Here is a 27,081-nt window from a genome sequence, read left to right as displayed (position 1 = left end):
CGGGACAAATGAACCCCGTCCTCCAAATACATCTGATCCCCCCTGATACACCCATGTGGAATAGAATGCAATGTATTCGTACGAAACAATCTACCAAGTTTGTTATTTACCTTCTTCACGGAGTGATTTAAAGCAGACACAGAATTAGCCCCCCGCCACACCTTCCGTGGGATCATGTGGGACCATGCAATTGTGCACCCAGGGACCCTCTTTGCCAACCAACTTACAGTGGATAGTATTACTTCGAGAAGCACTCGTCGACCAATGGTCACCAAATCATTGCCCCCAAGATGCACTATGAGTATAGACGGCGGTGACCTCGTCCGCCCTAACAAACCCTCCATAAACACCTGAAACTGGTCAATACAGAGCCCGCCCCTTCCGTAGAAGGTCACCCTGTACCCGTATTCCCCAGCCATGTGAATCATGTCACCTGCTTTGAATACCTCTGCGGCACGCCTCACGTATGAGTGGCCCACGACCCACACCACTCTGTCCACAGCCGGTGTCCTTTGACCGCTGGTTCCCAGGTGTCGGGTCGACTGCACAGTCTGCCCCGCCTCGTAAGCATGAGAAACTGTAAAACCAAACAAAAACAAGAAGCGTGAGTTCCTGATATTAGCTTCATAACATGTGCAACCGCACGTACCGTTTATAACAATTCGAGGACCAACGCCCCAACTGTTTCACTTTATCAACACTCAGACCCCTGGCTGTGGCCTCTGTTGCAGCCCCTATCCTGAAGGAATGGGTCCCGAAGCACCCGTTGAAACTGAAACCTCGTCAGCGGTGTGGCATCGGCGTGCCTCAGTAAGCTTCCCCCCCATGCTGCCACCCTCAGTGCCAAATATTCCTCCACGCAGGCTACTGGGCATATGGGCGATCTGGGAATACGGCGGACTATTACACACTCGCCGTTTGCTCCTTGATCGGTCTTGGACCTGGCAAAGGAGACTACCATTGATTCCCCAGCAATGCGGATGTGCTCTCGGCACAGTCCCCCCCCGTATCCTGCTTATTCCTTGCCACAAGCTCGCTTACCCTCATAGCCCCATGAAATGCTAATGAAAAAGCGGCTTTAAACAGCACTGTCTCATATTGTGATGAACATGTTGCAGGGAGGACTGACATCAACAGGGCCAACCTTTCCAGACCTATCGGGTGCCTATCATCTACTTTGCGACCCTCAAGGCGTTGCCACCCACGTAGCGCCTTCTGAACCACAAAAGACGCTGTGGGGTCCTGTAGACCATGAGCTCGAGCCATGAAAGAAATAGCGGCCCGGTGCCTTTGTGCCGTGGCTACTGATTTGCCTGCCTGATGTAATGATAACAGAAACTTCAGGACATACTCCTCCTGGCCCCATAGCTCCCCCCCAGCAGAACCCAAAAAGGACCAATAGGACCGGAACGCCCCTTCGTATGCCTTCCTTGTTCTGGGAGCTAGACTCTCTCACACGAGGTCTTGTAGTCCGGGGCACCGAGAGACCAGAGAGCTTCGGGAAAAGGTGCCGCTACCGGGTCCGCTGAGGGTAGGAAACCCCAGAAGGCCTGCATACGGGAACGAGAAAGCGCATCAGCAGCCTGATTTAACACCCCTGGCACATGTCTTGCCCTAAAGTGTACGTTCAGTCTCATACAGAGCAAAACAATTTCCTTCAGCAATCTCAAGATCCATCTGCAGCGGGCAGCCTGACTATTGATACACTCAACAACGGTCATATTATCAGACCAGAACACCACAGTGCGGTCACGAAAACCCTCGGGCCATGTTTTTAAGGCCACCAGAATAGGAAAAAGCTCAAGAAAACCTATGTTACCTGTGAGCCCATTCTCGTGCCACCACGCCGGCCAGCTTTGTGCTGACCAGTGATTGCCAAAAATGGCGCCAAATCCTACACTCCCTGCCGAGTCTGTCCACAACCCTAACTCCTCCGAGGAGACCCCGGGTTTGCTCCACACGACCCGACCGTTGAAATCCACCAGAAATGCCAACCATATGAGCATGTCCTGCCGAACCTCAGCCGAGAGCCTTGTGCGGTGGTGGCCTTCCTTAAGGCCAACCATGGCCTGTGCAATTGAGCGGGAAAATGGGCGCGCCATTGGGATCACCCTCAGGGCGAAATTCAGTTGACCCACGACCTGCTGTAACTGATGTAATCTTACTTTGGTCGCGCTAATACATGCTTTGAGCGATGTCTCGAATTTCGCCACCTTTTCTTTGGGCAAGCGGAAGCACCCCTCTTCGGAATCGAGCTCTATTCCAAGAAACTCGAGTGAAGTAGACGGCCCCACTGTCTTACCGGGCGCCAATGGCACGCCAAAGTGCCTTATGAGATCACAAAATGCATTCAAAGCCCGTGTACACTCTATGTCCCCAGCTGCCCCCAGGAACAGAAAATCATCAAGATAATGCATCACATGAGTAAACCCTGTTATTTTTGTGAAGGCCCATTGCAAAAAACAACTGAAACCTTCAAAATAAGCACAAGAGATGGAGCAACCCATTGGCATACATTTATCCATGTAATAGTGACCCTGAAACATGAAACCAAGGAGACGCTGATCGTCTGGGTGTACCGGGAGCAACCGGAACGCTGACTCGATATCTGATTTAGCCATCAGCGCTCCGGGCCCTAGGCGATTCAAAATGGCGACGGCCTCATCGAATGATGCGTACCGTACTGAACAGACATCAGGGTCAATCGCATCGTTCACCGAAAGACCCCTTGGAGCTGACAAATTATGTATCAACCTGAATTCCCCCGGCTCTTTTTTGGGGACTACACCGAGGGGTGAACAAACAAAATTAGCAACTGGCGGGTTATCATATGGTCCAGCGACCCGACCTCGGGCCACCTCCTTACCAATCTTTGCTTGTACCACCGCCGCATTCTCTCGCACCGATAACTGATTCTTACATTGTGCCTCACCCCGAAAATCCCCCGCCGGGATGCGGAAACCATATGAGAAACCATCTCGCAACACCCCAGCGGAGATATGATCTGGGTACTCGTTTAGCCAAGGGATCATTGCCATGATATCAACCGGGGTCGGTAGCGGTGTACCCTGGACCATTTCAAACCTGTTTGGTGCTACCCCTATTCCCCGTATCACTAGTCTTGGCTCTGCACGTGGTCTCCGGATGGGAGGACTGACCACACCCTGAACATTCGTGCCTGAATTTACAAGAACCCTGGGGCCTAGTACATTTGCCCCTGTTAAAGCTCCAGCAGACCCCTTTCTTCCCTGTGCTGCCACTAGTCTTCGAGTTCCGGTCATTGCTGGAACCTGCTCGAAAGGGCGTCCCTGACGAATGGCGGGAATACCCGGCCATCTCACTCCCCACTACTGGTGACTTCCCCACTTCCATATTTTGCCATGAAATGGAGTCAAAACAGTCCCACGTCAAGGATGCATCATGTTCCTTAGATTTACGAAATATATTATCATAGGCAAACCATTGATTCCCTCCATACGTTTCATAAAAACCCATGATACGTGTCTGATACACAGCCAATTCTCCCAACAAATCGGGCCTACGTTCCCCCATAATTGCAATGAACATTCCGAACGCTCTGCCCCAATTGCCTATCGATTCATCAACTCTAAAACCGGCCATCTTGGCTCGCCACACACTTGGATGCAAGAACTCTTTCTGTTTTTTTACATGTTCAATTTCGTAGTGATCGGACAACAAGGAGAATATGTTTACATATTTATCAGCCCATATCCTCTCCTTCACCTCCTTCGGGATATGTTGTACAATTTTCTCCCTCCTTGAAGGTACCGATCCCTCCCCAACCATCGGTAATGGCTTACCTGGAGCTACCGCTGCAACTGCCGACCCCGCCGTACCAACGCCTGATCCTGGGTGACCGACGGGCGCCTGCGGGGAAACAAAAGGACAAGGTGGTTTTGCGGCCTCCCGTGATTGCCGCATCTGCCTCATTAATTGCTTGGCCTCCTCGGCCGTGTCCCTTGGAGCAGTGGAACCCACGCTGCTACTACCCAACCATGCCGCCAGCTGGGCGGCCAACTCCGGGGGCATGTCCCCCTCGTTCACCGGGGTAACCACCACAGGGATCGGTTGCCCCTCGACGGGAGCCGGCGCCGGAGCCTCCACTGGACTGGGAGGGCTCGCCCGGGGAGCCTCCGGAACTGGGACCTCGTCATTTGCCCCGTTCCTGGCCCTCTTCCGTCTCCCGGCAGGGACCTCCACTGGGATGGTTCTTTTTGGCCGTCCTGTACCATCCCTGGCCGCCATTTTCTTCTTCATCTCCGCCATGTCTTTCACCAGCATCCGGAGCATTTGGTCGGTGCTAACCTTCTTTGCGACCCTTTTGCCCGGCATTCTCCTCACGTAGATGGAAGGTCCTGGACAAGACTTGCAGCGCTAGAAGAGAAAAAAGAGAAATTACAAATTTCAAAATTGGCTCTTCGTTCCGTCTCGAGCTCACGTGTGACGCGTGGGTGCAGCTTCAGAGCACAGGAACAAGAGGATGCTTCCTTGGCTTGTCGCTCCTTTTATCCTTCGTCGGGCGGGCGTAGACCCTCCTCCAAACCGCCCCCGGGCGTGGCTGGCGGTGTTGGTGTCTAGGACAACCCCTTCTTGGGCGGGAAAAGGCGCGCCCCGGCTACGCCGCTTTGGGCATACCAGCCGTGACACGCCTCCCGCCCAAAATGGTTTCCCGGGGAGATCGGGGTACTCCACCATACGTTCGGGGGGACCGAGTGGTCGCCCCTTTCCATTCTAGTGCTAGGATAGATCGGTAGTCTCTGCCGGCGAAGAGCTCTGGGCAGGCAGAACAACCGTTAGGACGGAGTGCCGTAAATACCCTTCAAGAGCGGGTCTCAGGGAAGTCTGTGCGGCCAGAGGAAGGCTCCACGCACTCTAGCCACAGAATCCCGGTTCAATGGAGGAAGGCTCGTACATCCGAGCATGAAGGAAACCTCACCACCTCTAAGGGCGGGACTCAGTGCTTGCGCTTCTGCCCGAGCTCAGAAGGAAAAATATTGACAAAAAAAAAAACTCGCTCTCCTGAGCAACAACAAGAAGATTTTTAAAAATGATTAGTGCTCCTGCGCACACGAAGTAAGGTGACTCGCTCTCCTGAGCAACAATGAGGGACATGCGTGAAATGATACGCGCTCCTGCGTGGGCAAAGTGAGGCTGACTTTACAAGTATCCATCTCCAACTCGAATTGTCAAGCACCGGCCAACTTGCAGGCGGAGTTTTAAATAGTCTTACACATGATTGGGCATGTAGGTGAACCACGCCCCATGGGGGTTATGGGTGATGTAGTCTCAATACAGGAATATACATATGTGCTGCCTGTGCAACTCATTCATTCAACAAAGGTAGTTCTGCAGTGCTTTACTTGTGTGTTTGCACATGGTCATGACACCTTTATTATAAAGACTGGCCGAATGCTAAGACAAGCATTATTATTATAAAGGCTAGAAGTATAATGAGCCTCATAGTTACAACACTAATGAGCATCACAGTTACAAGGCTAAAATTATGTTGATGCTAATTGTTATTTTATCTGTGTACTAACTAGTTTGCTTTGCAGAGCTCCTTCCTTGCTGTTCCCTGCCATTCCCACACCCTTCCCTTCACCTGGCCTCTCCAATACTCATCACTGTTGCAGTTATCTAAAGGTGGGCCTAAAGAGCATTGTGCAAATCCTGAGGAAGATGGCCACTGTGACAGAGACTATTGGCTAAAATACTTCAATTTTCATTGTTGGGAGCTTCTAACACACACTAACAACCTGCAAATTACTTGCTTGATTTTCCTACAATATCTATTTCAATTGCCATTTTTTAAATTAAAGTTAAAGAAATTTGGTGGTTCCTACCTGTAATTGTCTTTTTTCCTCAACTCTTGGTTGTTTTCCTAAACCTCCTGTCACCAAAAGTCTTTAGTACTCCAATAATCTAAACAGGGAAACCAACATCCAAAGAAAAGAGCAACTCACGAAAAATCCCTTTCTGAAAAAAAAATATCTTAGACTGCAAAATTTCAAATCCAATCTCCATAACAAAATCCCATGATCATCCACATTGAAAAAGAAGAATCACTAAATTCAATAAAAACGAATATAAAAAAAAAACAATTTTCCAAACTAATCCATCCATGAATCCCAATTTCTCCAGCAACGATGTGGTGATGTGGTCTCTGCCAGAAGTCACTAACGTGTAAAAAAAAAACCACCATGCTCACATTTTATTCATGTTCCCTACATTGAAGTTATCCACCTTTAAGTTAAAAAAGTAAAGAAAATTGTTCTTACCTGACTACAGCTCTTCCTTGCTTCTGATCTTGACCGCGTCACTCCACTGACTGTAGAAACAGATGCACAACCACAAACGCCAAGCCTGAGAGTAAAAAAGACAATTTTCTCGATTGAAATCAATGGAAAAGCATGGGAAAATATATTAAAATGTGTAAAAAATATATCTTTGCATTATTAATCAAGTATTTTAGATTTTTATTAAATAAGTCATTCTTTTTACTATTTAATAAAATTGTTTTATATTTCTAAAAAAGTAGTTTGTTTTTGCCCTTTGTTTTAGAAATATTTTGGGAATTTTACAGATCTGTTAGACCATGGGCCTCTTTACGATGTCAGTTGGATCACAACCAACAGGCTGTCGGTTGCGATCAATAGTCAGAGGAAGGGCGGAGGCTCCGACTGATGGTTTCAACGGGCTCAATTAGTCTCTCCGACCATCAGTCGGAATGTCTGGTGGCTCAGTGGACTAATGCGTCCACTGCAGGGGCCTGTATTTGACCTCATGGTCACAGGTTCAAATCCTGGTGGGTCCACTCAGCGTTTCATCCATCTCAGGTCGATAAAATGAGTACCATTGAGTTGGGTAACAATGAACATCTGTTATTCAGCGCCAAGAGACCTCTGGGTGAACGTCCGCTTTACAAATACACGCTTTATGTTAAGTAATTCCCTACAATAAGGGTTGTGCTGCTCAGGTGCCCCCTTAGGGATTACAATGTCCTTTTCAGACAGCCATTCAATGGTGGACCAACCACCATTAAAAAGCTGCTGGAAATGGACTTTTGGGGCCCCTAGCAGGGCCCGACCCTCCGCTTCCTCCCATCAGGCCTAGAGGGCAACACTGGCGTCCCCAAAACATCCATACCCCACATGTCAGGTACCACATGGTTCCTGTCACTAGGGGTGGGCGGTGAACTCCGCTCCGCCAGTGCAGTTTGCCAAGAGTGAGGAGTTCAGCACACAACTATGGGTCCACCACATGGTGGAGTTTGCCCCCACCCCTATTAATCACCTGACATGAGAGTAATTGGGTCTCTGAGGGAGGGGTTAAACGAAAAGCAGTTATGAGAAGATTAATAAGATTATCCATCAGTTGGATCCGCTGTGTGTCGGACTGCAGTCAGGGCAGGTCCGGCAGACAGGCAGAGTTTCAACTTTGAGGTAATCATTATCGTTACCTGCTTTGGATTTTTCCCTAAGAGTAGTCATGCTTTTTTCATTATATGCTTCTTGGTCACACATGCGCTTTCCCATTACCTGCATCCTTAAAAAAACTGTTACGAAACAGCCCATTGATAGTGATGCTGCAACAAGGCCAGACTATATCTGCATGCTTTCAATTTGTAACAAAGAAGGGGTACCCCAAATAATGTTTCCTATATCAGGGTAGACAAAATACATGTAAATAAGTTTATGGGAAACCGTTCAGCATGTGGACCAGTAATACATTAACCATAAAAGTACAACCCCAAATGGACATTAAAGTATAAATTCAGAATTTATTAATACAAAAATTTATTTTCTTTCCTTTTTGTTTTTATAAATATAGAAATGTGAAACAGTGGCACCATATAAATATAGGTATAGCTGTACAATCATTAAACTGCAATCAGTATCATGTATTTGTAGTCAGTTTCTATTTGGCATCTTAATTCATTAAATTCATGGATCGCAAATTGTGTAATGGTGCATTTACATATTTAAAAAAAAATCATTCTATTATGAAAAAAGACACTGAAACACAACTAATACAATCCATTAACACCAAACTTTTAAATCATCACAAATGTCATGCTCGGTGCTACAGATACCAAAAATACATGGCTACCTGATGGAGGCTCAGCCGAAACGCGCGTAGATAGTATATTTCATTTTAGCCATGAAATCTTGTGATGATTTAAATGTTTGGTGTTACCTATATGTATATAACAATTATAACTATATATAATCATTAAAATTATTGTATAACTTACATATTAAAGAAGTATACATTACATTACCTACATGACCCAAGACCACCTCGCCTTCAGGAAGCAGCTCAAGACCTGGCTGTTCGAGTAGTAGCGGACCCCCCCTCCCGAAGCGCCTTGAGACCCTCCGGGTGAGTAGTGCGAGATACAAATGCAATGATTGATTGATTGATTGACCTACATATATACCTAGCTCCATAGGTGTATGTGTTAAGTGTATAAACCTATAATGCTTGGTAATGGCATACATTGTAGCGACATTCCTGGCAAAGACATAGGCATGGTAGTGACATGCGTGGTAAAGACTTATATGTGGTGAAGACTTTGTGGTAAAGGTATTGTATGGTTAAGACTGCGTTGTAATTGTTGTTTCCACTTCACAGGTGAATAGCCGCGCTCTACAAATTCATGTAGCATATCATTCTCATAGAACGTTATGAAATATCCCACCTCGCATATGCAATGTACGGTCCTGGTCAAGTTCAGCACCCTGATACCCTCACAGGTGATTAGCCATTCTCTATAAATTCACATATCATAAAATATCATTCCCATATTGCATTATGAAATGTCCCACCTCTCTTTTTTATCTAAGGCACATTGGATTGTCTACGAATCCCTTTAAGTACAGTAGGGATCCGTGGCAGTATATTCTATAGAGGACTTTAATTGTATAAGTCAGAAAATCATATCAGACCATGTTAAGTCCAAAAACACAGTTAAGGCTTGGGTCTTCCAAAAATGCAACACTCAAGTGGTCCTTGAGTTGATTCTATATGCTTTATTAACATTCAAAGGGCATTTGCCTCGCTTCCATATCCTTCTAAGGTATTCAAGAAGGCAATTAATCTACAACTCTCAAGCTTTATTGATAACAACAACCTACTAGATGATACCCAATTTGGGTTTAGAAAGGGTCACGGCACCGAGACCGCCTTGATAAAAACAGCCGAAGAAGTCAGAATAATTCTGGATCAAGGCGGTACAGCAATCTTAATACTCTTAGATCTATCCGCTGCCTTCGACACGGTCGATCACAACATCTTGATCGACCGTGTCGATGCCATGGGCATCCAAGGCAAATCTAAGACTCTGCTGGCATCTTTTTTATCAGACAGAGAACAATCTGTGAAAATAGGTAGCTATTACTCGCCTGATTTCACCTTGCCTTGTGGAGTTCCTCAGGGCTCCTCGCTAAGTCCGACGCTCTTTAATATCTATGTATCGGACTTAGCGAGGGTGATCAAGTCATTCGGTATTGGAATAACATCATACGCCGATGACACTCAATTAGTCCTGGCTATTCACAGAAACGGAGCTGCAGTGGCTGCTAATTTCCAGGAAGGAATGAGAGCGATCTGCACCTGGATGGACCAGAACTGCTTAAAATTAAACTCCGACAAGACGGAGGTCATGCTTTTTGGTGACGTGACCCCGTCTTGGTCACCAGTCTGGTGGCCAGCAGAGCTGGGAGATCCACCTCTCCCGGTGTCAAAAGTCAGGAATCTCTGAGTTTTATTCGATAATAAGCTTACCTTCCACAGCCATGCTAACGCAGTGGTTTCAGCGTCCTTTTATACCCTGAGAATGGTAAAGAAACTTCTCCCTTTCTTACCTCCAAACTCAGGTAAAACCCTAATGTCTACGCTAGTCCTTTCAAAGATTGATTATTGCAACAGACTATTGCTGAATGCACAGGAACAAGTCATGAATAAACTACAGCTAGTGCAAAACGCTGCTGCAAGAATTCTAACCGGTACACCCAAATTTTCACCCATATCTCCCATTATTCGCCAACTTCATTGGCTGCCCGTCAGAAGCCGCACAAAGTTTAAGGCTTAATGCATCATTTATAAAACATTGAACAATACTGGACCAGACTTCTTAAAAAAATCCCTTACTCTCTACAAACCGAATCGATCCTTACGCTCTGCTGCATCTCAGCTACTTGATATCCCACGCACTAAAAAAGCAACATGGGGCGACAAACGCTTCACAGTTGCTGCCTCCAAATTGTGGAACAAGCTTCCCCCTAATATTAAATCAAGCTCTTCCTTATTTATATTTCGGAAGCACATTAAAACGTGGCTTTTCAACCAGTAGTCTTGTAGGAGCCCTCTGCAATCTCAATGAACTCTAGCGCTGAGACACCGGAAGGTATTTGTGCGCTCTAGAAATTTTATAAATAAATAAATAAATAAAATTTGTTGGAGAACATGTTTACTATTAATGATGCTACATTTTACCTCAATAAATAGGAATATGTGTTTCAAACTGCACTACTTTCACATATTTTTACAAAAGAAAGCCCAAGTAAGACCCACGCAAAATCCAGTTATAGGGGTTTTGCTCATTTTTAACAGTGGCTTAGTCAGGAACACATTTTGAATTAAGTGCCTTATGTTATGTTATAATACAGTTATAACGCGCACAGATATTCAAGAGTGTCTAGGCGCGGGCGGTGAACATGACAGTGGAGGTTATGAGATTAAATGTGCTTATTAAAAAGTAGGGTCTTTAGTTGCTTCTTGAACAGCCTAGTATCCTGAGTAATCTGAAGCTCCATGGGGAGGGAGTTGAAGGGTTCCGCTGCTTTGACGGAAAGGGGTACAAAAGGGGGTGGTGATATAGCCTAGATATTGCATATAGCCATGTCTGAACTTGGGTGGCAGAGTGGGCTAAAGAACGGTGATGGATTAAACCCAGATCTTTTGACTGGGTGTGAGTGTTTGATTGATTCGGATGCTCCGTCCATCACCACCGCCTTCTGTACCGCTTTTGACGGAAAGGGAGCAACCCCCAGGCGAGTCCTGCGGAAGCGAGGGGCCACTGCCAATCTCTGCATGGCAGAACGCAAAGTTCTGCGAGGGACATCGAAGGCAGCAAGGTACATTGTAGGCCTTGAGGTTACTAGCCCACTCACACAATATTGGTCCAGCACCACTGAAAGCACTAGGCATGGGAACTGTATGTCGAAAAGTTAGAGTGTGCTGAGAACTATTTTCAGAGTTTAACTTCTGCAACAGGGGATGTGGCAGGTTGTATTTGAGGACCATGTGTATGATGTCTTCCTATCTGTGTAAGCTGGGAGAGGACAGAATGGCATCAGTGGTGATAAAAGCACAAGCTATGTGAGAGGGGCATTGTGATCTTACCTGGCCTTACATTGGGGTTCCCTGAAAAAGACAGCTCATCTAGCAGTTCAATATGCAGGGAGGTCAGGAAGCACTCCTCAAGGGAAATGAGACAGAGTCAGAGACATGAGCTAGGTCCACCTGCTGGAATAGTATAAGCCTCCTTTATCGTGGAGAAGTTCTCCTTCAGCAGCTTCGCGAATTGTAACTTTTTCTTGAGATGCTCAGTGACACATTCCTCCACCACAGATACATTTTTATTGCAGTTTTATATAGTGGCCCAAGAGCTTTGAATCACTTTACATAAACACCAGCTACATTAGACATGGTCAGGTAAATTTTTTTAAGGCATGGTGGTATTAAGTGATTTGCCCAGAATCACAGGATGTTGAGCCGACAGTGTGACTCGAACCTGGTAGCTATGCCTCTCCAGGGAGTGTAATGTTTAATGAAAGGGGCACCTTCAATGGTCACTTTTTGGTAGACATCTTTCATTTCTTGCTATGAGCTCTCTCTTCCCTCCACCATCCTTTACCTTGTGCCAACAGATGAAGAGGTCCATGAACAAAAACAGGAGGAGACTTCCAAACAAAGCTACTTTTCTCTGAACCCATTTCAAAGAACCTGTGAAAGTTTTCCTCTTGTAAAGTCAGACTGTTACCCACATATTCTTATGTGGCATGCTTCTTCATAGAGGCCTAACCCGGTAGAGAAAATCAATACCGGGCAGGTTCAACCTCAGCTTTGGAGGGAGCACTTTGATATAACTTCTATATCCTGAACACATTTTAAAACAGCTAACAGTGTACCCTTCTCCTGTAGCCTTACTTATTCACAAGGTAGGCTTGACAGATGAAGACAGAAGAGCAGAGTGTGTGGAGTCTTGATTATAGCCATATCTCTTGGTCAGCATGTTTCAGCCGATTAGTTAAGACCCTATTGGTTGCTCGGCTTTCGTTCTCCTATACTGAAATTATTATATTTTGTCTGTTGAACACTATTTTGGGTAATGGGTATGAATTCACTACATGCATATACGCAGATCATACCAGATTGTAATGCAAATGCAGGAAAATCTTTTTGCTGGAACACCTAAGGAGTTCTCAGTGTGTAAATACTGAGGAAATAGGAAACATTGCCATCTGAAAAATGGTAAAATAGTTGGACCAATTATTGTGTGTGTGTGGGAACCACAGCACTCTCTAATCAATGTGAAATGTATCTGCCTTATGCATCGCATAATACTCTCATTCAGTGTGGTAAAAGTTTGGAAAATTCAACTTCTCCTCCATCTGTGACAGCATGCGTGGTATTTAACTGTAACATTGTGGGAATTGCTCATCATTATGAAACATCCAAACATGCTGGTATGTGTGACTCAAGAAAGTAGAGTATATCAAATTCTTAAAGCAATTACTATCCCAGATGTTATTCTATAGCATCACAGGGGTTGCTTCAGTGCCCAGTCAAAGTGTCAAAAATACTTTGGGGCCGATTCCAAGTTTGTCGGTCCTCCTGCAGCACCACCACCATTGCACTGCCAGGAGGACCGCAAAGCCCATGGTGCACCAGCCCACCCTATACCCACTTTAATTTGGGGTTGGGGGCAGTGATGCTGCAGCAGTCTAATGATGCCAGCCGTGTTAGGCTCATAGGAGAGTCTTAAGAGTAGACTGCCACTGTGACAGCACCTGCAGGATGTTCCGGCACGGTGTGACATGCACCATGCCGTGCATGCCACCCCATGCAGGAACATGGGTGAAATTCCAGGGGGGCACAACACGTGCCCCCCCCTGCATGCACCCCAGGCCCAGAAGCGGCAGGCGTCCTATTAGGGCCCTGTTACTTGCATGTCTGCCACCCTTTTCATGGCAGGCTCCCCGCCATGAAATGGGCGGGGGAATTGAAACTTGGACTATGCTCGGTGGTGGTGGCATCGACACCGCCAGCATATTCCTACTGCTGTCATACCACCGCCCAAGTGGGATCCTCCGGCGGAGGCGGGGTCTTGTGGCAGTCTCACCACCACAATCCTAATAAGGCGGTCGGACTGCCACAATGAGTACAGCGGTCCTGAGGACGGCCATGCTCATAATCAGGCCCCTTGTATCGCATCCTCAAGGTGTTTGATAACTACTATCTAATGATCAAGGTGTGTGATATCTAGTATCAAGGTGTGTGATAACTACTATCTAGTGAGGCATTCTGTTCCCCATGGTTTGTTGCAGGCAGGCGGTACTCCAACCTAATACTCTGTACTTCAGAGGTGAGTACCATGAAGGAAGACTCAGTAAGCTCTTCAGTACTTTGAACCGTATCATTCACTTCAATAACCATACAGATGTATAGGAATAATATAACATTCTAAACAAGTGTCCTGCTTACTATTTCCTTGGGCAGCACCCGATATTGCACCTAGCTCAGACCTCATAGTATCCAAATTATGGGAAGTCCTACCCTGGTGACCATCTTTATCTGCCCTTTCTCTGACGACTTACATCATCACACCCCAATGTGATAGCGCTTTAGTCAAAGGATATTTCAGCTCCTGCCTTTCACGTTATTTGTTTATCAACATCATTTATGTAAAGAGTGGTCCAACTGTTTAGAGGCTCATGATTATCTATTAACATTAACAAATGCGACAATAAAGAAGCATTATAGGTATTATAAGTCAGGACCACTTGATTTATCAGGTGTCTAAAGATGTATTTACTGAGGTGCCTACACAATGAATTTCACCTATGGCCAGTTTCCCATCTTTTAATCTCTTCAAATACAAAATAACAGTTACTGTTATGGTAATATGGTTGTGTAAATTGAACCATTATCATATGCAGATTTTTTTTATAGTGAGCACATTCTCAAATAAAAAAGGCTTTGTGAAGTTAATAAAAGAAAAAGTACCCAAAAATACTGGAAGGTTCACCCAAGGTCTTGCTTTGGAATACTTACAAGGGTTTGTTTTAAAACTGGAGTTAGGGACATAGTTCAGCACCTTTGCATGGGAAACTGCATTTACAATGCTGTCCCCGCAACACAGTACCTTTACAACGTGGTCCTTACAATGATCGCATTGTTACCACGCGCACCATTACATCGCAAGTTGTTTCAACAACTTGCTGTAGGGGGCGCGCTGGTGTTGGATATACAATGTAACACCATCCCTGCTGTTGCACAAACTGGAGTAAGAATAGTAAATAATACTATTCCTAAGTCCAGCGCGCCCCCTACAGCAAGTCGTTGTAACGACTTGCAATGTAATGGTACACGTGATAACAACACGGTAGTTGTAACAACTGCATTGTAAAGGCATTTGATTTATTTGCATGCATTGTAAATAGCCTTATCCCCTTTGCATTAGTGGTGCTGGAACAATTGTCTGAACAGAAAATGACACTAAATCTGCACTGACAAGCAGTTTTACCAATAAAACTATACAAATGCTAATGAGTAGAAATCGGGTTACAGTTATTATTTATTGATGTGCATGTAAAAGCGTCATTATGTGAATTGATTCTATTAAAATCTTTGATTCTATCAAACATCAGAATAACAACCAAATGTGTTTCGTTTATGCTTGCTTAACATCTATCCCCATGTTAAAAGAATAAGCAGCAATTAGTCAGAAGACATAGCCTGATATTTGAACTCATTCCTGCTTTTTTACGAGCCATCACAAATCAGTTTGTGACCCACCAGGGGATGGAAACCCACAATTTTCGAAACACTGTCATAGAGTTTTAGCTACTTCACCTGTGTGCAAACTCCCTATCATTGTATTCCTGATTCCATACTGCATTGCATTGTTTCTGTATGTTATCATTCCAGTTGTGTTTCATGTTTTGCAAACATTAGAGCTTTGTAAATGTTTTAAGGAGTTTTTAGGCAAGAGCCCTGGTTTTATTGCTGTTATGTAATTCTACCATCTGCTTTCTCTGATTTTCAGTTTGTAATTGAGATTACCATTCATTAGAATCCTGGCTTCAGTGTGTTATTAGCCCGTTACATATATCATTTTTAAGGAGTTTCATTTTCGCATTACTGCTCATACTGTACGTGTAACACACGACATTTGATGGATATTCATGCTATATTGCAACAGTGGTAATTGTATTGTACTAAACCTTGGCTTGCCCCACACACCACACCATTATTGACTTATGCCCTGACTACTTGCCCACGCCTACCTAGAGATTCAAGTATGCTTAGGTTAGACCCACATTCCATTGCAGTCTTACTATTTGGAGCACTGCTTACCTGTAAGCCTCACTATTTTCCCTTTAGGAGAGTCCCCATGGGAAACTGTGAATACAGACCAGAATTGCTTCTGATGGGCCACAAATGTTACTTGTGTGTGTTTGTGCAAAATTCAGGTCAATATTATGAGATGTTCAAATAGTCATAACTCCAAGAATGTATACGGAATTTGCAATAAACATTCAAGTGTCTTAAAGGCTTGCATAAACAGAAGTGTTGTCATCGCTGAATATATCACTTTGGGAATAGAGCCAAATGTTATCTGAGTATTTTGCATGACATTTCAACAGTACAAAACACATATTTTCCGCAGAAGCTGTGCTTGAAATAGCTGTAATGTTAAGGCATTTTTATCGTTTTTTCTCCTTTCAAAACCATAAACCGAAAGTGGAATGTTTCACTGAGTGCTGCAATTTACTGGAGAACAGAATAGGACTGTGCAATATTTTTTATTACACATGAGTAATCTAGCGTACATTCTGATTCCTATGTTAAACATAGTTTCAGTTTTTTGTTTGCTTACTGTGATCACAGCAACTAATAAGCATGTTATCTCTTACCCATGAAAGTGAAGATAGCCAGTCTGGCTTGAGTCTGGGCCGACTCAACTGGTTGTAATAAAGTTAGCCTATCTGGCTTGGTCAAAAACATGACCCAAATAGGACTTGCCTGCTTTCGGGAGGCTTTGTGGTTTCTACATGGACAGGGTGCATACCTTTGCCAACCAAAAACCAAATTTCTAACAAGGGGAAAAAAATCTTACCATGCAACACACACAACCGATTGTGCCATCTGAATGCTAAAATGTTCTTTGCCTGGTCTGGTCTTTTGAAACAGGTCAGTTTTGAGACAAAAATGTCTACCCACCATTCATGGCTGAGGTTGGCTTAGTGACAGCAAGGGTGAGCCAAATATCCGGGTGGCCAATTGAATTATCTTTGTAGCACCAAGTATTAGCTAGGATGTTTTCAGTTTTATTTATTTATTCGATATATAACACAAACAATTCCGCTAGAGTATTAAAGCGCTGTCCATCGAATCATAGACATTAAGGAGGTACTAAAGAAAATGATACACTAAGTAATAGGTTACACATGCAACAACACTTAGTAGGGCAGAGTTGTACACAAGGAGAAAGAGTTACGTTGGGAGGGTATAGGTTTATTGTCAGATTTGGCTATTGAGGAGTAATCCTTTGACTTATTTATTGAATGTGGCTGCCAAGAGGTTCATTCTCATTCCGGGAAGGAGATCATTCCATATTCTTGGAGACAGACCAGAGAAGGCGCGGTTGTATGTTTTCTTCTTTTTGAACTTTTGTGGTTGCAGCAGTAGAGTATTTGAACTTCTAAGAGCTCGATTCTTTCCTGAAAGTTCACGTTTTTTTGTCAGGTAAGAGGGAGTGTTGTGATATAGCGCATTGTGCATTAAGCAGGCTATTTTGTACCTGATCCTTGCATCAAGAGCGAGCCTGTTGAGTTTGATTATATCTGGTGTGATGTGATTAAGTTTTCTTGACCCTGTGACGCCTAGCAGCAGAGTTCAAAGTATCCATTAAAGGTGCCAGTTTAGCTTTGGGTAGTCCAGCCAGGATCACACTTCCAGAGTCTAAACAGAAGATGACCAGTGATTGGACAGCCAGTTTCATGTCCTTAGGCGGTAGGAATGGTTTGACTTTCCTTAATGTGTAGATTTGGTGACTGGTCTTGGATATTTAGGCATTTGTCCAAGGTTATGCCTAGGGACTTAGTACAGTTTACAACCTGTGGGATGTAATTGATGGCCATTAGTTATTTGAGCCAATCCTGACTGGGGGCTGAGTGATTGTGGGGGGCAAATAAAGGGACTTCCGTCTTGAGCATGTTTAACAGAAGGTGGTTGTGAGATAACCATTGCTGGGGTATCAGAAGTGCACTGTTAAGAGTTTTGATGCAATGAGGGCAAGAATTGCCATGTACAGTTGAGTTTCGTCTGCGTATATGAGAGGTTCCATTTACAAATTAAAGAGTGTGGGAGAGAGTGCTGATCCTTGAAGTACTCCAATTGAGACAGGTTTCCTGTTGGAGAGATTATGGTTGACTTTGATTCCTTTTGTTCTATTATGAAGGAAGGAATCAAACCAGTTTAAAACTGGGACTGATAACCCCATCCTTTTTCAAGGAGTTCAATCATGATATCATGTTTGACTGTGTCAAACGCTGAGGAGAGATCGAGCAGTATGAGCAGGCATGGTTTCTCTTGGTCAAGTAGTCTTAGTGCTTCATCAACAATGTGTGTTTGTGCAGTTTCTGTACTATGACCAGATCTGAAGTCCGATTGGTATTGGTCAAGGAGTTGGAACTGTTCGATGTGCTTGCAGAATTGTGTGTGTATGGATTTCTCAAGTAGTTTGGCTACAGTCATGTTATTGGAGATAGTTCTGAAGTTGTTAGGGTTGGAAAAATCAGCGTTTGGTTTCTATGGGATGGGGAGGCTTGTCCTATCTTGAGGCCTGCACAAGAGATAAATGACAATCTTCGTCCAGAGGGGGAAAATAGAATGTGTAAGTTCTTTAAAGAACTTGGTAGGCATAGGATCATTGGAATGGTTTGAGGGTTTCAATGCAGTTAGGTTGTTGAGGATCTCAGCAGTGTTCGAAACTATAAAGGAATTCCAAGATGCACCGTAAAATATGATGAGCCAGCAAGATGTGGATTGTCAGGAGGAAGTCCTGTGGAGGGAGTGGACAGAAACTGATAATGCATGTCTATAAAATAAAGTTGAAGTTCCAGTTCAATCTTTTTTTGTTTTTTCAGTGAAGTGTGCTGACAACTCCTCACTGTTAGAGAGTGAATAATTGAGTGCTGACCCATGCCTAGCCGAGTTGTTTGTTTGTTGTTTGATGATTTCAAATAATTTTTTAAGTCTGTTTTTGGCGTTGTCAAGTTGTGACCTAAAGTGTTATATGCATTCCTTGTGCTCCTTAGCTGTTTGAGGTTTGTTATAGTTTGAGAGTTTCTCCAAGTTCTCTCTACAATCCTTAATTTACGTCGCTCCTCATTAAGGGAGCCACTGAATCAAGGTTTTGGATGTTTGCTAGGCATACTTTTGAGCTGCATTGGGGCAAGTGAGTCAAATATCTCTGTCATGTAATGAAGGTAGTATTTATTGAGATCATCCAGATTTGTCAAGTTGCAGGGTGGAGACAGAAGATTTTTACACAAGCACGTTAGATCATTTAAGTTGATGTTCCTCAGATCTCTGGACCATTCTTTGAACTTAATGATAGGGTGAAGCTAAGGTGAGAGCGGAAAGACTTGACAGTGCATATTAATGGATCGTTTTCATCGTTACAGTGTAAGTTGAAATCCCCAAGGAAGATATTATGAGCAGTTAGTCAGAGTTAGCAGCTATGGACTCCATTCTTTGTTCGATGAAAAGAAGATTGTCACCTGGGGGATGATAGATCGTGTGGTGTGTACATAGCATCTTTTCATTATTCAAGTTTTCGATAGCCAAGTGTATGCAGGGGACATTTGCGCAGACTATGTTTGTATGTATGTTTAGAGAGATACTGGAGAGGTAGATGCATGCAATGCCACCCCTGGTTTTTACTGGTCTATCTAGCCTATTGATGTGATAGTTCATGTGTGACTATAAGGTCAGCAATATGAGCTGCGTGCCTTACCACTGATCAGCAGTTAAGAAGCATTGATTTGACATGAGATTTGGGTACTATAGATTGCATGTGTGAAGTGTGGACTGTTCATAAGTAATCCTTGTTAATTGGTCTGAGGTTGATGCTGGATTCTCTAAATGGGTACACAGGAATAGTTTGGATATTGAATGTGGAGGTATATGAGTCAGTATTGATAGAGCGCGCAGGTCACCAGGGTCACTAGTTTACCAAATTTCCACGCACTGGGCCCTGGCGTGCATATGATGACAGTGTTTCGCATGAACCGGGTGAAACCTTTCCACGCTGCTATGAGTAATTCGGAAGGCGACTTTCTCACCACTTGCTATTCATGTACCTGACTTACCACAGGCACATTACTCCTGATGGATCAGGAGCTAGCAGTGGACAGGTGACCGGATTTCTAAACAGAATAGAATACCTTACACATAAAGTACCTTTAATAACATTTGGTGAAGTATAATGACCACAGACACCTGATGGGTTTTGAAAGTTTTATATAAGAAAAGTTCAAAAGGAATATGCCAAGATTATAAGGCATATACAAATCAGTACATCAATTATTAATATTAATGCCACAATATAACTATGGATTAGGGCAAGTACCATTAGAGTAACTGGGAACACTACAAGGTATGGACATTCGGGAACACTGCAATTTAGTACGAGTTTAAACTAAGGCAGGGACAAGGACCCTCAAGGATTGGAATACCAGAAAGCGAGCCGGTACCGCTCGGGAATAATCAGGACAGGATACCCCTCAGGTTTTGGGTCAGGACTGGGTTCACCAAAGGGCACGACCAACCCCTTACAGCTTCGGATGCAACGCCTGCGTTACCCCCTCCTCTGCACGGAATCCGCCAATAACCCCGATTGGGTCTTCGAATCTCCTAGCAAAGTGCTTCGCCAGCACTTAAGACTATTTCCACCCCTTGGTGTTTGTGGAAAGTATGGACAGAGTGCTCCGCAGCGCTCTGTATCAATCACCTATAGAGTTCGTAGGGTCAGTGACAGGTCTGCTACTCGGACAAGTTGGACAAATTCTCTATGCTAAACTAGACTAGTTATACTTTCCGTGGACCCCTGGACCACCCACAAATGTTGCAAGTGACAAGGTCCCCATTTCTGATTGGTCAAGCGAGGAGGTTATGTCATTGTCACCTCCTAAAATTTAGTGTTCCCATCATGAATATTAAATTTTATCATACCCGCCCCCTGAGTCCATGTTCCCAGGCATAGGAATATAGAAAACAATGAGAGAATACAGAATATAGAAACATTGTTGCAAGCTGTAAGTAGATATCAGCATCTTCTCCCATGACCTAGGTAGGTTCCCAGGCGCATCTTGCTTCAGGAGCCAGCTGGCTGAGTTCTGCTTCTGCGCAGTTGGGATTTTCCCTCATCACGTGTGCGGGGAGTTTACAGGCTTCAAAATGGATTCAATCTCCCGACCCAGGCCCATGGATGCGTAATACATGAAAAGTAAGCGAGAACAAATTAGAATCATACGAAAAAATGAATACACTGTATACCGTAAAAAGCTTCACTGCACCCCTTATTTCATAATATCTATAGCATTATTGTTTAGTGCGAAAAGGACAGATATGCCGAAGCAGCATGAACTAGCAGAGTGCATGGTAAGGAACAAGTGGCCATATTTGCGATAATGCGCATGTGCAATACTATCCCTTAAAAATGCGAGTGCGTCACATCACGTGGGTATGACCGACGCATGCGCAGACTGGATTTCTGCGAAGCGGCCATTTCCGTAGTGCAAGCATGTTTAGGATGAAAAGACACATAGGCAAGCCTCCTAGGGACACCCGTGTGTTTGGGAACAGAGGCGAGAAAATGACGGACATGTTGAATTAATATTATTACAAGTTAGGCGAGGTTCATGAATGAGAGCAAGTCGCTTTATGTGCGAATCCTTGCTCCATCAATCCCCTCTTTGATGATATTTACTATCATCACTATACAGGAAACAGATGCCAACTTCAATCTTCCATCTCGCTCATCTCAATTTCAACAGACTTATTGTTGAGCTTTCTTTCAGCTTCTCTATGAGTGTGGTGATTCTTAGCCTTTTTATAAATTTGGTTTCTTAATTCTTCTAATTCTAGCTCATCAACATTTCTTTTTACTCCTCTCTTATTCACGGTGTACTTTTTGCATTTTTGACATTTACAACAGATGAATGTGATCAGTACAACCACACCTATTCCAACTATTGGCATCAGTATTTTCCACAAAAGGTTCTTTCCTAAATTAGAGAACCAACTACCTACAGAGGAGAGACCATCAGTCAGTCTCTTCCAGGCACTGTCAACCTCTAATGGTTTGAGTTCTCTTTCCAAATTAGTTATGTTCTTTACACATTTCTTTAGTTCGACACTTTTGTCAGGTATGTAGGTGCAACAATGTTGCGCCTTCAGCATCCTGCAGACTCCGCCCTCTTTTGCCAATAAGGTGTCAAGAGCAAGGCGATTCTGTAAAACCATTGATCTGATCGCAACCATTTCAGTATTGACCAGCAGGAATCCCGCAGCCGTGTCAGTTGATAGCCGATACACTACTGTAGATAATTTGCAGATTCTGTGAGTATTCAGAACTACCTCCATTCCAGGTATCAGTGCACTAAAAATATCACCTACAATTTCTCCTACACTTTCACGTTTACTACGCGCTAAGCCATTAGTTTCGTCATTGCTTCCAGCAGCGTTGTTCACATGGTATATTTTTGGGAAAACAATGCCAAAGTAGCAGCTTCCATACCAGTGATCCGGCAATTTGAAATAAGCCTTGTTCCCACATATATAATATATTCCGGGAAACACAGGCTCTGACCCATTTTTGAAACCCCAACCTCCAATTACCTTATAATTATGTTTACACTCGCTGGAACCGATGAATACATTGTTATAATAATCTGTCTTTTCCCTATGGAGACAAAGTTTCCCTTTCCGTTCAAAATCCAGCAACAATGCAGGAGTAGCTTCGCCTTGTGAGGTGTTTTCCATGTGTTCTGCCCATCTAGGGATTCTATCCTTTTCGTCATTTGCCTTTTTCTGAAACTTTTCCCTCCTTCTGTCTGCCATTTTTATAAACATTTTTTCCTGCTCTTGCAAGGAACAGGTCAGATTAGCTTGTCTTGCTTCATTTAAGTCTATGTCACCTATAGTCAGGAAATATTCTCCCATATAACGGGTTATCTCGCTTCTGACATGTACAAGGTTCAGGTGTCCTCTAATAGGAAGTTCAGAAAAGATTACGTCAGTGTTTGAGTAATAGTACTGTAAAGTGCTTCTATAGAATAAGCTTGCTAATATACTACAGGAAATTCCGTAGGTCAGGGGCAAATGGTGATATGTCACACCTTCTGCTACAGAAGTAGGTAGCTTCATGCAGACATAACAATCTTCTATTTCCATTGCTTCTACATAGTGCACTAAAAGATTTGCGAAGACATTTAAATGTGTCCTGTTTTTCATTCTGTGAAAGTGTAGTCCACCCTCATCTGATGCTTCTAAGTTAGGTCGTGTGTGTCTCAGGCTAACAGTATTATCACGCTTTTCTAAGCTACGTGGTGTTTCTTCAGTCTGTACAGCTTCTGTGTCTAACGTCACTGGTTCAGTAGGGTACAAGTTAGTATCTTTACTTATCATAAAGGGTATAAAGACTGTTAGTCCTATCCATATCACTATCAACATTGCTACACTACATAAGCATATTTTACAGCAGGTTTTGCAACAACTAAATCTGGATCTTCCAGTTACGCTCGAATCAGACATTGTAGCTTACAGGCGGCTTTCCAAACCCCTCTTTGTCTCCTTGCACCAGAGGCTCACTCGTGTTTGTCTCAAGGAGGGTCTTCGTCAGAACTCCGATCAGCAATGGATTCGTCGTCACTTTTGCCACTGTGGTTGGGCTCATCAATTTCTTCCAACACCAAGTAAGTCCATTCAGGGCTCAGATACAGCCTGTTCTGTTTCTTTACTCTGTCGCCTTTTCTGATAGACTTGCCTCGGGCTTCTTTTCTTTCACTTTCGGCCCTTTTTCGATCTTTTAGTTTTTCTTCGACTGTTTTTATCCTTAGCCTCAGTCGTTTTACGTATCGGGGTTCACCCTTCTTTTCGAGTCTTTTAGAGGTCGAGGAAACTTGGCCTTCCTCGTGAACTCTCTTGTTTTCACTTCGTTGTGGCACTTTTATTTCGGCAGTGTCTATTTCCCTTCCTGTCTGACTAGTTCCAGGTCTTTCATCTATTTCTTCTGCCTGGTTTCTAAACTGGCTTTGTTCAGGTTGGAGTTGTATTTGTTCTTTACTTTCAGGCGATCTGTATTCTGCTTCCTGAACACATTTGTCTATTTCTAACTGTTCCTGTTCATGCTCTTCGATCCCTTGATTTTCTTCCGCATGAACTTCAACTTTAATTACTATCTGTCCCTTTCCAGACTCTGGAGTTTCAGGTGGAGTGTCAATGACTTGATCTGTCCCTACTTGGCCTATATCCTGATCAGGTTTTATAACCGTCTTGATGACCTGACCCTCTCCTTCTAGTCCTGTCTCACCTTCACTGTCCCACTCACTATCTAGGTAGGAATATTTTCTGGTTCGTATTGGATCAAGAACCTGGTCGTCAGCAGGGAACCATTCAACGTCTTGACTTGTGCTCGGTAGTTCGATGTCAGCGAGATCCGGACCCTTTTCTGGAGTCTCCTCAGCTGGACTACCTTCAGCTTCAGTCGCGTTTTCTCCGGTTACCCGCTTCGTGTGGCTGGCATGGATCCACTTCGGTACGCCAGCACACTTTACAGCAGTTGTGGTGACAAGGATCACTTGTCTTGGCTTTCCCCACTTTGGTCCAAGGCAACTCTTCCTGGTGTGTTTCTTTAACACTACCCAATCGCCTGGGTGCAGTTTATGTGCTGGAGTCTTGGGCCAGTCGTCAGCAGTCTCTCCAATCTGGTGAGAGATAGAACGCACTTGGTCACCCAGCTGCTTGCAGTATTCTAGTACCAAATCATCAGAAATACTAAGCAGTTTGTGTCCAGGTACCCATGCCTGTCGCATCACTCTTCCCATTAGCACTTCATGGGGGCTCAGGCCTGTTTTTCGGTTTGCAATACTTCTCAGACTCATCAGCACAAGGGGCAAAGCTTCTATCCAGTTCATTTTGGTGGAATCACACATCTTCGCCAGTCTGGACTTGATAGTACCATTTATCTGTTCAACTATTCCAGAAGCCTCTGGATGATATGCACAGTGCAGCCTTTGCTCCATTTTAAATGCTGTACAGAGTTCTTTGAGGATTTCGTTTGAGAAATGCCCACCTTGGTCTGTTTCGATCGTCTCAGGAATCCCAAATCTAGGTATCAGTTCCCTGAGTAACAATTTAGCTACAGTTATGGCATCATTTTTCTTTGCTTGGTAAGCCTCCACCCACCTGGAAAACAGACAAACTATGACCAGGACATATCTATATCCCTTGCATTTGGGAAATGTTATAAAGTCTGCCTGCATCCTGACAAAAGGACCTTCTGCCTTTCCAATCGTACTTTGTTCCACTACTGCCTTCTTTCCTGCGTTGAATTGTTGGCACACTAAACACCTCTGACAAAGCTTCTCCGCAGTATTTCTGAATTTGGAATTATAGAACACTTTATCAAACATACGACACATGGCATCCCTCCCAATATGTGTGTGTTCATGTATCATTCTGGCCATTGCATCAATCAGGCTGTCTGGTAGTACAGGCACACCAGCTTCGCTAACTACAACGCCATCATTCCTGATTCTGCATTCGTTCGTCCTCCATCTGACTTTTTCCTCCCTATCTGTTGCCTGTTGTAGATCTTTCAATTCTTCCCAGGTAGATATACCCCCAAACAACATAAGTTGGCAGCTGTTTCCACCCCCCCATAATCCAATTTGGAGGGACATTTTATGTCGGGCACAAAACTGGGCGATTTGGTCAGCGTATCTATTGCCGTCACATCATCGTTTCCTGATCTGTGAGCCGCACACTTGACCACAGCCAATTCTTTGGGCAATTGAATTGCTTCGAGCAAGTTCTGTACCACCTTTCCATTTCTGATAGGGGTACCGGAGGAAGTCATGAATTCTCGTTGTAACCAGAGTTGGCCGAAGTCATGAACCACCCCGTAACAATATTGACTGTCAGTATAAACAGTTATTCTTTTGTTTTTCCCCCGCTTACAAGCTCTTGTCAATGCGATTAATTCCGCTACTTGTGCAGATTTTACTTCGCACAGGTAAGAAGCTTCCAGGGTTGTCGTCAATGTGACTACGGCATAGGCAGCACTCAGACCTCCATCCTCATGTCTTAAACATGAGCCATCTACGAACATCATTAAATCCCCATCTAGTAAGGCTATTTCTCTGATATCAGAACGTGGCTTAGTGCTAAACTCTGTTAAATCTATGCAGTTATGCTCCATTTCATCCTCGGCCTCTACCTCCAGAGGAACAGGCAACAGGGTTGCAGGGTTCAAGACATTGCACCGGGAAATAATTACATTCTCAGCACCTATTAGAATTCTCTCGTACTTAGTCAGCCGACTAAGCGTGAGATACTGGGTCTTAGTTCGGGTTAGTAAGATTACAACTGAATGAGGAACAAATACAGTGACAGGATGTCCCATGACAATGTTTTCACTCTGCTCTAGACTAACGCAAGTAGCAGCTACTGCTTTCAGGCATCCGGGTAATCCAGCGGCCACTGGATCCAATGTGGCTGAAAAATAGGCCACGGGACGCCTGATCAGCCCATGCTCCTGGGTTAGGACTGAGAGCGCACAATTGTCTCTTGTGTCACAGAACAGTTCGAAGTTCTTGGAATAGTCAGGCATTCCCAATGCCGGAGCTGAGCACAGACAATTTCGCAATGTTACCCAGGCGGACATACTTTCATCGTCCCACCTGACTGGGTCTTCCATTCCTTTCTTGGTCATTTTTATCAGGGGTTTGGCCAGAGATGCGAATCCCACAATCCACTGTCTGCAGTATCCTACAACTCCTAGGAATATCCTCACTTCTTTCTGGGTTCTGGGTAGGTCCATATGCTGAATTATCTTGATCCTTTCTGTAGTGACCTTTCGAATCCCTTTCTCTATCTGGTGCCCCAGATATTTTACTGAGTTTTTGCAGTACTGTAGTTTGTCTGGTGATACTTTATGTCCTCCCTTTCCTAGGTGTTTCAACAAGGCAATGGTGTCAGTGACACAATCAGTTTGACTTTTGGACGCCACCAGAAGGTCGTCTATGTCCAGAACAGACTCTCTTGGCAGTACTAAAGATTCAAGGCATCTTTTTAGGATCTGGTTGAAAATCGATGGACTTTCGGTGTACCCCTGGGGGACACAATTCCAGACATAGACATGGCTGTCAAATTCAAAACTAAAAAGCAACTTGCTTTCAGGATGCAATGGGATGGAGAAGAATGCATGGCACAGGTCAATGACAGTGAACCATTCCGCATTCCAAGGAATTTGATACAGTATCACTGCAGGGTTAGGCACAATGGGACAGCAAGGTACAACAATTTGGTTTACCTTGCGCAGATCCTGCACTACCCGGTACTTTCTGCTAGGCTTTTTAATTCCAATTATGGGTGAATTACAGGGACTGCTCATTACCTCCTGTATGATGTTAGCTTCGAGCAACCGTTTTACTTCTATTGTGACTCCAGCCTTTACTTCTGCACTCATTTTATACGGTC

The sequence above is a fragment of the Lissotriton vulgaris genome, chromosome 9 (assembly GCF_964263255.1).
Source record: "Lissotriton vulgaris chromosome 9, aLisVul1.2, whole genome shotgun sequence".
NCBI classification, from domain to species: domain Eukaryota; kingdom Metazoa; phylum Chordata; class Amphibia; order Caudata; family Salamandridae; genus Lissotriton; species Lissotriton vulgaris.
Note: the sequence above shows the minus strand (reverse complement) of the source record.